The sequence below is a fragment of the Vanessa atalanta genome, chromosome 14 (assembly GCF_905147765.1).
Source record: "Vanessa atalanta chromosome 14, ilVanAtal1.2, whole genome shotgun sequence".
In the NCBI taxonomy this organism is placed as follows: Eukaryota; Metazoa; Arthropoda; class Insecta; order Lepidoptera; family Nymphalidae; genus Vanessa; species Vanessa atalanta.
In genome coordinates this window covers 6980959-6994142 of record NC_061884.1, presented here as the reverse complement: position 1 = coordinate 6994142, position 13184 = coordinate 6980959, and the positions used below count along the sequence as shown (strand labels likewise).

The window sequence follows — 13184 nt, the reverse complement described above, 5'->3', positions numbered from 1 at the left end:
AACATTTTTATGATAAAGAAAAAATATGTTATTGCGAATTTAAATATTAGTAGGTATTTATATGTTGTAATGTTTCTGCTATACGATCGATTTTATTTTAAATTAATTTATCCTTATTATTTCACTTATCCTCCCTTGTTTATTGAGGTGAAATATACTTAGGTATATCTTATAATCTTCTTCAGTGGAACATTTACGGACTATTTAAACAAAATCATTGCTCATAATAATGATCGATCGTTACAAATTAAAAATAAATAAATAAATTGGACATTAATTATTTATAAATTGAAAAAGCACTTTTTATACAACTCTGAACCAGGTTTGCTATAGCTATGTTATTTCGGATCTGGATGGGAATACGAATATATTAATAATAGGTATTATACCAGTTTCATATACGGATTACGGATACGAAATAATTTCAGATTATGTGCTTGTTTCGGATAGTTTCAGTAACTGATATTAGATTATTTAGAAATTGGAAAAGAAAAAATTACAATAGATGAATTTGACTTTATTTGTAGGCTACCGCTTAATATTAGGTATACTTAATCTTAGACAAAAAAAAACAAATCACTTTGAAATACAATTAGTTACTTTCATTAAGTATAACACTATGCAAAAAGGAATTTACAATAAATATTTTTTTATTAGTTTCGGTTACGGTTACGGATAGATCTTTATTACGGTTATAGAGCTCCATAACATCCCTGCTCAGAACATCGTAATTCTATAAGGATGGATAGTGGAATAATGGATTTTCTGCTTAAGTTATATGAAGACACATTAAAAACTATACATTACATACGATGGTATTATACAGGTTCATAACAATTATATCTAAGTTTATATTTAAAAAATAACTTTTTTAAAATAATATTTTATTACAGCTCGATAGGATTGAAAATGTAATACTACCGTGTAGTCGCATCAGCTCTAAAACTGCGTGAAAACTTTAAGCAAAAGTTTGTAAAAATAGCGGCCACCTCGCCACCTCGTGTGTAAGTATTGATTGCAAATCACAGATTCCCTTATAGTTAAGAACGCGGTTGTATCCGTTTAATCGAATTTAAAACATTCATCTTTAAAATATTTTCTGTTAACGAAATAATAAAAAAGAAACAATTATTATTAAATGCTGACGTAACTTTTTATTGCGTTTAAGTTGTAAGACAATCCTAATGATCGCCTCACGGATGAAACTTACCGTCGGAACAAGAATTCGTCTTAGTCATAAATAATATAACAACCAGCTTAAGATACGCTATATTACCATTATGTATGCTCAATATCAAGCTTTATGCATACGATATGCTTCTGAATGTTTTTTTAACATTTAAAATAAAAAATAGTAAAATAAATAATCTGTGGTACGGTTCTTTTGATAGGTTAATAGATACAAAGATGCTTTTAAAACAGATACAATTAATAAAATTACCTTTTTAAATTGTAATTTAATCAAGGAAACATTTAGATGTTTATGTTTCGATAAATCTACTAAAACAATATTATTTTGATGATACTAATAACGATGTCTGGAAACTGTGTTTAAGGTAATGAATATTAAAATAACAGAATTTTAATAATTTATTATCAATATGTATTAACAATATAACGTTCTTTGGTTAGTATTGTATTCAAATTACAGCAAAATTAGAATAGTGCAAAGACAATTTCCAGCGTTTTATCTTTACACTTGCTTCTCGTGTAATTAGGTTTTTACAAGAAAGCAAAAATTTAATGAAGAAAAGAAATAATAAGGAAAATATCCTTTATTTTATTATGACCGATATAATAATCATTAATCCATCATAATTTTTTTGCTGATTGATTGTAAGATAAGGATTTTTGTTATATACTTCCGATAATGATATTCAATTGTAATAAATAAATATCGAACTGATAATCCAATAAATATATATATTAATCTAACCTATCTTTGAATGAATACGTAATTTTCGCACTGAAATGTCAATACCTATAGCCTATTCCAATGGAAATAGGAAAAAAGACCAACAAACCTTAGATTTGCGTATTTCATGCGATTAACTAATAACTCAGCTATATTGTGCCCTACTAAGAGTTTATGATTAATATATCTTTATTTATAATAAAAAATATTACACTTAACTACTTATTTCCACTTTAATTTTACTTCCAAAATTCTGATAACAGTTTTGTCGACGCTCAAAACGCCATTTTTTCGCAAAGCCATAGTAAAATAGTGAATATCATGAATAAATCAAGCTCTTAACCAATTATATCGCATGAATTTTCTGCCAAATGTTATTTATTTACTCTGTTATGGTTGGAATGGAGTATACATTAAATAATATTCTTGAAGAATAGATATAGGTATAGGGTCTAAAGTAAGTTCAATATTGCTTACAGAAGAAATCCTACTTCTTTTTGAATTGCTTAATAAATGAAATAATTGAAACGTAAAATAATTAATGAATATGTAGTTAAATAAATTAAAATACAGACTTTTCTTAATATAGAAGAGTATGTATATTAGTATACGCGCCAAATATATACAAGAGCAGCCACGTCATAAGCACAATAATCTACCGGATGCAAACAGCGTTTGGGCGAACTCAAAAAATATTTCCGACATCGTCTGGAGCGTCTTATGGTTCCGCCGATGGTTCGAGACTTTACCATCATCAGCGAAGCGTAACGCGCGGTGCCATTTCCATTGGAAATACTCGTAGTCCCAATGGCCCACCCATTATCACATCTATAAGAGTAAGAAAACATTTTAAGAGTAATAATAGTTTTTATTTGTTAATTAAAAACGACTAAAAACAAATCATAATTATCTACGTATATATCTAAGAATTAATAAATATATTTAGCATTAACAATAATATAGCGTTAAAACTCTTTATAACCGAAGAAGAATCGCTAAAGAATCTTTGCTAGCAGACAGTTTATTCAATGTATTTATTCGATATTAATTCTCAGAGTTGATGGAGTTTGTCGTGAGTTTATACTTTATCTAGTCTAAGGCAGCTTACAGGCTATTTAGGGCGTTATGGTAGCTTGGGAAAGCGATCCCGTGGCGCCCGCCAAAGAGACGAAGAACTCTCTTTGTCTCTTCGGTTTTTTAGGTGGTTAATCGCTGGTTTTTTAGTGGGTATTCCGGTGTATTAGTCGTCCGCAGGGCACCGGCGAGTCCCACATACCCCAAACTTCATGTGGATAAGACGCGTAAGGCTTTTTTCGAGCGACAAAAAAAAATGTTTACTTATTACTTTTTTTATACCTAATTATTTTATATAGAAATTATATTATTACTCAAAGATTTAATTTAAAAGTCGAATTAACTGTTTATGAAAAACTTGTAACACTAAGTTTCTGTCTACGAAAAGTCAATAAGTACTTTGGACATACTTTATAATAAAATTCATTTAATAATAAAAAAAATGATAAATATGATACGATAAAAGATTATATACATGATAAAAAAGCGTAGAGTTAGCAGTCGTTCATTTTCATAGAGGAAAAATATAAATTTAATTAAATTATATAATTTCGTTATTGGAAAAGTTTACTATTTAGAAGAACTGACAAGAATTTTACTGTTATAGTGATGGCTATAAATTAAATTTTGGAAAATGTCGATTCAAAATTTCCTATAATTCTAGTAACCTACTTCAATGAAGTGGCTGTATTGATATAAATATGTTTGTTGGACTTATTCATATTTCTTCAATCTAAGCATTTATTTTAAAAAACCGAAATTTCAATATATTTTCAGATCAGTTATTATAAATCTTAAATAAGCCTCAGATGATTTTTAGTTCCGTTCTTTCGGGGCGGCCATTATGAAATCGTAAGTGAAAATTGTATGTACCAACCATAATTTTTCGAACAATTTAGTCACATTCTTGAAAATTTTCAGCAAAATTTTGTAAATTTTTAACAAACGTTAGTATATTTTAAAATGTAGATGATGATGTAGGGACCTACACAAAGATCTACCACCTAGTATCATTCTTATAGCACTGAAAAGTTACGTAAGAGGCCCTATATTCTCTTAATGGGCAAAGATCCTCATTAAGAAATAGGATTACGAGCTAGTTAGTTTTATAATTCTATTGAGTACCTTATTGCATAAAAATAATTACTTTATCGCTAATTTATTCTTAGCCTGTTAATCAGTAAACAGCATTGATTTTAAATATATTCCTGCATTAAAATGTCACAAATATTAATAGTTTAATTTTTTCTGCTGTAATTTCCCTTATAGAGTAATATATTTTATTATGATAGTTGTTGTTTCCAGAAAAGTCTACAATCGAATATATCACAACAAAGTTGGTTTTGTGAAACTATATAATCATTTACGGCAATAAATTAATGAAATTGAATCTACCAACAATATGTGCACAAATAACAATACCTAACTTTATTTTTATTAGTTAGAATCTTGTTGATACAAGAATTTGTTAAAATAGTCTTTATTTTAATAATAATAGAGCTTACAATAGTTTATTCATAGAATTCTTGACCCCTGAATTCAATATGCAGGCAAAGGCGCGATTCAACGAGTGCGTTGCGCTTATTAACATACCATGTTTCCTTTAATTTGAATTGATTCTGGTTTTATAAGAAAAAGTGTTCGTTAAAATATCAATTTTAGATAGAATGCTGACAATATTTTTATAATATAATAAAATGTATACACGTTTTCAATAATATATATATTTATTTTATACCAACTGTGTTGTTTTAATTAGCATATTATATTTCTAAAATAAGACGATTAAGATTATAAATAATATTATGAAGTACTTTAATTTTAAGAAAAGTGGTTTTAATAATCTTCAATCCGCTTATCGTTAGGTAGCTCTGGTAGAGTCGGCGGTAACGAACTTTATGATAATAATTTAAGTTTATTATTTATTCTGTAGATTTCGAGAACTTAGGGTCGTTAAAGGTCTTACATTACAAATCTTCGATAATCTTAATTACTTTTCTGATAGTTATTTCGATAATAATTGTCTATACGATTTCATATCAGTTTAGTTTTATCAAAAAGTTTCAGTTAATCGCTAATTGAACTGTAGGTAATCCGTCAATGAAGTCTTTACCAATCAGAATGAATTGTAGCGTGATAACTTCGTTTTCCTATTGGTGGACGATGACGCGATATCTATTTTGGTCGCGAGTGAGAATGCGCGCGCTGAGAAACATTAACATGTGTGAATCTGTGCACAGCCGATCGATGTGTGCGTGTGTTGTTGAGGCGCGCTCTCTCTGTTTACCGCGCGGTACTGTGGCCGGCGAGCGCCTCGCACTCACGTGTGTATCGCGAAATCGAGTTTTCCGGCGGCTGCCGACCTGCATTAGCAGCCTATGGTGTTTTCCAAAAGTTTATTGGTGCTAATTCGTGCCGGGTGTTGAGATAACATTGCAGGGTCCGACGGATAGATCGAGCGTTCCTATTTCGGTCCTGCTCATAAAAATTATAGGTGTTTTCGGCGGATGCGATGAATAAATTTTGCAAATCGAGTCTGTGTGTCGAAAAGGTTCGTGAGAGCTATGTTTTGATCGGTCGGCGTGTTGTGGCTGTGCCGGGCGGTGCGGATGCGTTTCGGCTCGGGTTCCTGCTGCCGGTATCTGTGAAATTGCGACAGTGTTACCAATTCTTGACCCTGAGGGTTCTGGATCTCGGAGACGGAGTCGGAGCTGTAAACAAGGACTTGATCCAGATGCTTCACGCTGTGCCTGGCACATGTTAAGGTAAATGTGATCTTGTATCAGGATACATACGAAGTGCATCCTCTTGATATTCTTATCACGTATGTTTGTTTCCTTATTCAGTTGAGAGTTTGCTTATTTCCGCTGAAGCGCAGCGAATCTCGCACGGATTTTATGATTTATGTTAGTTAGCGTTTCATTAGCATGTGTTACAGAATATTATGTGCGCTTCAAATAAAAAAAAAGAGTACAAATATTTAAATGTAATTATCGTTTCGAAGTAGATTCGAATAAGTATGTTGACCTAAAATATAATATCTTTCCTATTGATACCGACGATTTTATCTCTAGTATACATGAGTTGATAGCATATGCACTTTTCTATCCACTACTTTAAAGTAATAGAGTTTTTTTTTTATTTAAGTAAAACAGCAATAAAAATTTCCTAGTAATTTAATAATATTGTTAATAATATAATAATCTTGTAACTTAATAACTATTAGGTTCATGAAAGTGTTTTACCGTTTATTAAAAATATTGTGCAAATACTTTTTTATATACAAAAAATAAAAAATATTTTACCAAATAATGTAATTATTGCACAAAAAGAAAAGCGAATAACGCATTATACGCAATTAATATTTTTATTTAATAGAACGATGTCGCGCATAAAATATCAAAAATTACGTAGTGCGAAATATAACCCTTATAGGTTTTTAAATCAATATAGTAAATATATATTTTTGCTATAGTAATATTCTTATTAACCGACAGAAATCCCTGAAATAAATATATTCATATTGCAGTCGATAGGAATTCATATAACTGTTATATTTATAATAAAAAAGTAATGTTTGAATTAACTCTATGTATTTTTAAATGTCAATAAAATTATTTTAAATAGTTCATTTATAACTCGAATAAAATAAATAAATAAAAATGGAATTTTTATTAAATCAAAGATAATGCTTAAGGATTGAATAAAATTACCATATAAAGAACTGTTGGTTATTTTTACTACTATTACTCTTAATTAAAAATTCAGTTTAATTCGAGTCAAACGAAAAACTTTTTACAATTACATAAGAATGGCTTATGTGTACACTTTTTTCATTAACTGTTCATTTCACTTGTCTATCTCCATAGGAAAATGGATTAATCTAGGTATTACTGTACGAATTATGTAAGTAATTAACTTATAAGTTATTGGGATAGGTATACATGTAGATAACGTTAACAAAAAACATTTTACAGAAAAAAAATTACCGTGCTTTTTTGTAATATTGTTTTAAATAAAATTTGTTACTTAAAATTTAAAGATTATCTTGAGTCAGTCAATCACAGTTATATTAGTTTTCAAATTAATTAGGTTTGTATAAATAGGTATAATATTTTACTTACGACTAAGTACGTATAAAATTGACAAAAAAGAATGGGGCATAGATGTGTCTGACGCATAATTTGTTTTTGTACTAGACGCAGATGTTTATTTATTTTTGACTATCACGAATGATACACAAAGATTATAACACATCGTTTATTACATAATGTATGTCCGGCGGTAATTAATTACAGGGCGCAGCGCTCATTTTGTGCTTTGCATAAAAACGCATAACATTGTAATTTTTCAGGTCTACAACCTTGAGCAATGATTATATTACGTTAAAAGCTATTAATTCGTTCGTTTATTGCTGTTATTTACATTTAAAAAAATAATGCGTGATCTTAAATACAATCATTTCTTTTTTAATCTTCATTTTGACACATTATATATTTTATTAATCATACATATAACTACGTTATTATTAATATCACTAGTAATTTAAAACTATTTGCGCATTGCTGAAAGAGATAGGAGAATCTTGAAAAACCCTTGAGTCTTAAATTCCTTGAACAAAATAATGTTCCCGATAATCGTTTGAGTGGCACTCAATAATAATAACATTTCTCTAATTACAATAATACTTTATAGTTACGTAATTACTTGTAGTAAATTTTATAGTTACATAGTTACTAGTTATACAGTTTATAATAAAAGAAAGAAAGTAGTAAGTATAATATCAATACTCTGTTTCACTGTTTTCTGGTTGAACTGCGTGTGAGCTAGTTACAGACAAACCATACGAGCAATACATTCACGGTGTAAGGAGTGGCTAATACTTCTTGCAGTGTCAAAGGGTATCGGCGAAGTCGTACTCTACGTTCTTTGTATATTAGTCTATATTGAATAAACCAAAGTAATATATTTAAAAAAAAATTCAAAGTGTAACAGTATTTCTGGTTTTTTATTGCAACAAAATCCCACATATTTTTTTGTAAAATGGTATTAAACAAACTTAATGAGTAACGTACTCCGTGGAGTACTACGTACTTACAGACCCGTCTTAAGCCTTATAATCCGCGTGTAAGCAGTGTTTCTGATTAGAATATACATTCTTCCTTTAAAATATTTTTAAAAATCCTTCTAGGTCGCCTTACCTATTGTCGAAGACTTTATGAGGCGCCCCAGTTTTTGCACTCCCTACAACCGGGATTAAGAATGGCCTGGTTATTGTGACTAATAAATAAGTTAATTTGTTCGATTTTAGTTGATTGATAGGTATATCTTTAAATTAATTGTAATATAGTTAATAAATATCGGGAGAGGTTTTTTTTGCCTAAAGGCTTTAGCACACGCGCACTGTTTTTTTATCTTTTTCTGGATATATGTTTCATATTGATAATAAGAAGTATAACATAAAGGAGGCGAATATTTTTATGTAATATATATTTATCTGATTAGATAACGATTCTTTTATACATATCCTTGTACACAATGTACGATTTTCTTGATAAAAATTAAACGATTGTTCAATTTAACGTTTAGTTTGGCATGTTAAAATAACAAGAAGTACCTAATAATGAAGGTCAAAAGATTGTAATCAGCAGTGATATCCTGTAAGAAATCACTTAGTATCTCACTCGTGAAATGTTGAAAGACTTATGGCGTTGCGCTGTTTTGATGTATGTACTCTTTAAGAGTGGTAATTTTATTGTAGTAAATGTCGCATGCTATGCGATATTTTTGACATTTCACGATCGTGTTTACTACGGTTGTTGTGAAGTAGGACTTATAAAATATCGATTTAAAAGTGCACGAAAGTTAATAACTAATTAATCTTCTGAGCGGTGTCGGTGCAACAATATTCTGATGCACTTTCTTATGCTCAATACATCTTGATTACAGGACACAGTGATAAATCTTTTTAAGGCAGGCTATAAGTCCGTAATGAGATTCAGTTTATCGACATAAACTAAATCTCTTTATGCATATATCTCTGGTATTTGTGATGATCCTGTTTTTTTTTTTTTTTTTATAAACATAAATGTAGAAATAGTCTATAATTATCTAAATGTACAAGTCTGTAAATTTGCCACTGCTGGGCTAAGGCCTCCCTTTGAGGATAAGGTTATGAACATAATCCACCACACTACTCCTATGCGGGTTGGTGGATTCACATGTGGCAGAATTTCGTTGAAATTAGACACATGCCGGTTTCCTCACGATGTTTTCCAAACTAAAAATCTTTAGAGTCGGTCCAGTGATTAGAACGTGATTAGGTAACTAACATCTAAATATAAATTTTCGAATTAATGTACAATAGAAAGATGAAAGCGTCTATTCGTTTAAAAACATGCCATGATCAAGCATTTCGTATACATTCCAATTATTAATGTCATTCTTTTTTTAAAATTTTATTGTACATACATGACCCCGTTACAATGTTTTAGAATATATATAAAAAAACATGTCAGCACAAATACGAAATAGAAACCATAGCCTGTATCTATGTTTTTAATAATCATAAAAACTTTATGGTCCATCAATCGCTAATAACATTATACCAGAAATAAATACAATTATTAGTATATATATTTTCTTCTATTGTGAGAGGGCATGGTTTGTGAGTCAATCCGTCAATAGAACATTAACAGTTGAACATCCTGAATATTCATTATCAATTGTTATGTAATGAGTTTCATATTATATGTAATATGACTAATATTTAGTACAGTCTGTGATTCAATTCAATTATAAATAATTAATAAAAAAAATAAAGCGAACATATAGTTCCTTTATTAAACAACAGCAAATTAATTCAAGGACAATACTTCTTAGCAAAGTAAATCTCATTTATTTGTAATTGTTATTTGATTCATCAAAAATACAGACACTATCAAAAATATTAATATGTTTAATACTTAATCCTTCTGAAGAAATGAGGAAATTGAAAACATTACATAAAAAGGATTGCCTCCTCACAAAACAACGTTACATAATGTTTTATTTTCTTGGAACAACTACATATTGTAAGCTAATATGAATAACACTTGATATTTCTGCATTTTTCTTAAATAAATATTCTTAAGGTTACTTGCGTAAGAACTTATACCATTTTTGTTACTAGTGGTGTACGCTAATACGTTCTTGTATTTTTTTAAAGATGATATAATTTTAATTATTAAGAAATTTATAGATAGAATGCTCTTTATTCAGTTTTTTTGACTTTAGTTGGCCATTAAAGTATCATGAATTGCTTGGATACAGAGAAATGTAAGTTTTAAGAGATAGTTATCAGTAGGTTATCATTTGAATAAATGTTTTAAATTAAAACAGTATTTATATTTTAAAACTGTCATAAAATATTATTGATCGTAATAACAAACTCGATTACGAAATTTAAAGTTATCAATATGACCAATATTACACGAACATCTCGAACAAACAATATGATTCTTATGAATGAGTTTCGTCGCCTACGCAATGCCGTTTTTTATAACCGTCCATGGACGGACTGAAATAATTGTTTTAACAGGGCTCCATCTATCAAATGTGCGTTTCGCCAAGGTTTAATGTAACCAATAATCTTTCAAGCATGCGTATTAAATATACACGAGTATTTTTCTCTTGATATTTTGTTAAAAGTATAAAATAATATATATGTATATATATTATAATGCCTCTTAATAATTTTGCTCCCAAATAAATTCGATAAAGTATTACTTTACTTTATAACATCATACCATGATAATACTATTGAACAGACATGTTTTTTATTGATCTATAACGTGTGGAGTTCTCATTTTAAATATTCATAACGAGTGTTTCTTTTACATTTGTTTTATTATTTAAATGCAAATAAAGTCATCAACACGATAGGATAATACAATGATACACATAGAGTCTATTATTAGGCAGAGTACTCTGCCATATACATACATATATGTTCAGAAATAGCAAGTTTGTTTCGTACTGAAACAGTCTTTGAATATTATGTAACAGTTTATTTAGTATAGTAAGTACTGTGAAAATGTGTTTTTGTTAAGACGGGACATTAAAAGTTATTGCAAAGTAACAATAAGAACGTATTCTCAAGTTCTATATTATAATAGCGTTGAGTATGTACGTATCCGTGATAAGACGTGGCACACATGCAACGGACAAGGCCTACACACATATGAATTAATGTTAATTAGTACATGTTTGTTTATAACACACCCACACATATACATATCCGCACACATTTGTAAACACCGCGCATAATGAGCCTTCACATTTAAACTGTTGCTGATTAGAAAATAAACCGACTTTAGAACGGATTTTCAAAAATGTCACGTCTTTTTAAGATTAGGCATAGAGACTATTACAATATTATAATGAAAAGAAAATCTTGTTCAGTGTTGCGTTGACGTTTAAGTAAAACACATATTTTTAAATTCAAAGTAAATTTAGATATTTTTGCCTATTGCAATAATAATTCTGAAGAAAAAGCAGTCGTTCGTCATATAACACAGAGTTCATTTTGCCTTCACACTTGCCTTAGGTAAGTACTAGTACCATCGTGAGAATAATATGTTCAAACTTTTGTTAGTTTTTTATCGAAATAACACTTAATCACTTCCTACTGCTCAAAGGGCGGAAGTCATGCGTTTACAGAAATAATAAATTAACGCCACTGTTTCAATACAATTCGTTAGATGCCCTTGTGTAGAGGTCAATTTTCAATTTTAGTAGGGTATTACAACACATATCAAATTTAACAAAACAAATGTTTGTTTATGTGGGCATTCGGTAACTCTCGAGAAGTTTTCTGACAGACTCGAGTGGGCATCAGTTGTCATCTATAAATTCAAATACCTATTGCTCAATGATATGTCGTTGTTTGTTTAATTATTTTTTTACTAATCGTTTTGGTTTTTAAGGTCAATTTACCAGTAGATGTTATTTGGATAATCATTAGTAATAATTGAAATATTTAACGGTTGGAATAATTGTCTCGCATCCTAACTAATATTGTAAATGCGAAATTCACGTTTGCTTATTACGTACATAACGTACTCAACCGATCATCGTGATATTTTGATTACTAAAAATGCATAAGGGGTGTACCCTTATGCATTTTTAGTCACCACTCACACCACCACATCCACTCACACGCGGGTGAAATTCAATCAATCTGATGAATTATAGCGTTTTTAGTAAATCTTGAGAGTAATCTCCGGTCACTTTGTGTTACGTTCACGTTCGCTCAGAGTAATTGAAAGTTATTTTTGTATGCAGGCAGTTACACACTATCGTCAACCAGAATAATTGTCTTGTTTTGCCCTTCAACAGAATAATTTGAAATTCGAACATTTTATCCCAAATTTAATAAAAAATATTATAATTGAGAAAACGAAGTTTTAACATCCGAAACGTCCGTAAGTAATTCATTGTGTCACATTTGTAAACGTGTAGACTGAAATAAAATTTACAAATCCTTTAAACATTAACAAATATTAAATGCAAAATATAATTTAATTAATGAGAATTGTAGAGAAAAGAAACGAAATCTTAGAATGATTTGCTGTATCTTCAGTTCTCTAGTTTGAAAGTAATTAAATAAACTTATCAATTACATTTTTATCTATTGCTGTACGAAGATCTTATCTTATAAACTTATTCGCAATTCTTAATGAAGGTAAAGATTATTGTATATTTTTTTGCCTTGTCCCGCCCCCGACAGATTGTTCATAAATGATAATTGTATATGACAACTAATCAGAACGTAAATAAAGATTAATATGCAAAAGATGAATGAAACGTAAAAACTCAAGACCATCTTGATTAGAAAACGTCGAATGTCACGCAAATTATTATTTGAGTTACACATTTTGTTGAATGAAATAGCTGCCAAAAATTAATAGAACAATACTAAATGTGTGTTAATAATGGCAGTTGAAGGTCCTTTTCGAATTACACAGGCAATTTACGGAACATTTCCAGAATATTCTAGATCGAGTTTATGAGTTCGTACTAAAAATATCTAGAATTAGTTCGGACTAATATTTTATTGTTATATCACATTTCCGACTATATTCCGAAAATAAAAAAAATAAAACTGAATATATAGCTCTATTAAGATGCGATCAAGACAATTAGGCAAGTGTAT

The 13184-nt window shown here is 29.5% G+C and overlaps 1 protein-coding gene across 1 annotated transcript in view; it reads left to right on the top strand.

Annotated features, from left to right (window-relative positions):
• The first annotated feature begins 5266 nt into the window (after positions 1 to 5266).
• Positions 5267 to 13184, top strand: part of LOC125068905 (activating transcription factor 3) — a 49489-nt gene continuing 41571 nt past the window's right edge. The window contains exon 1 of the mRNA XM_047678278.1: positions 5267 to 5754. The gene's annotated coding sequence lies outside the window, so the exon portion shown is untranslated. The remainder of the gene's footprint in view (positions 5755 to 13184) is intronic.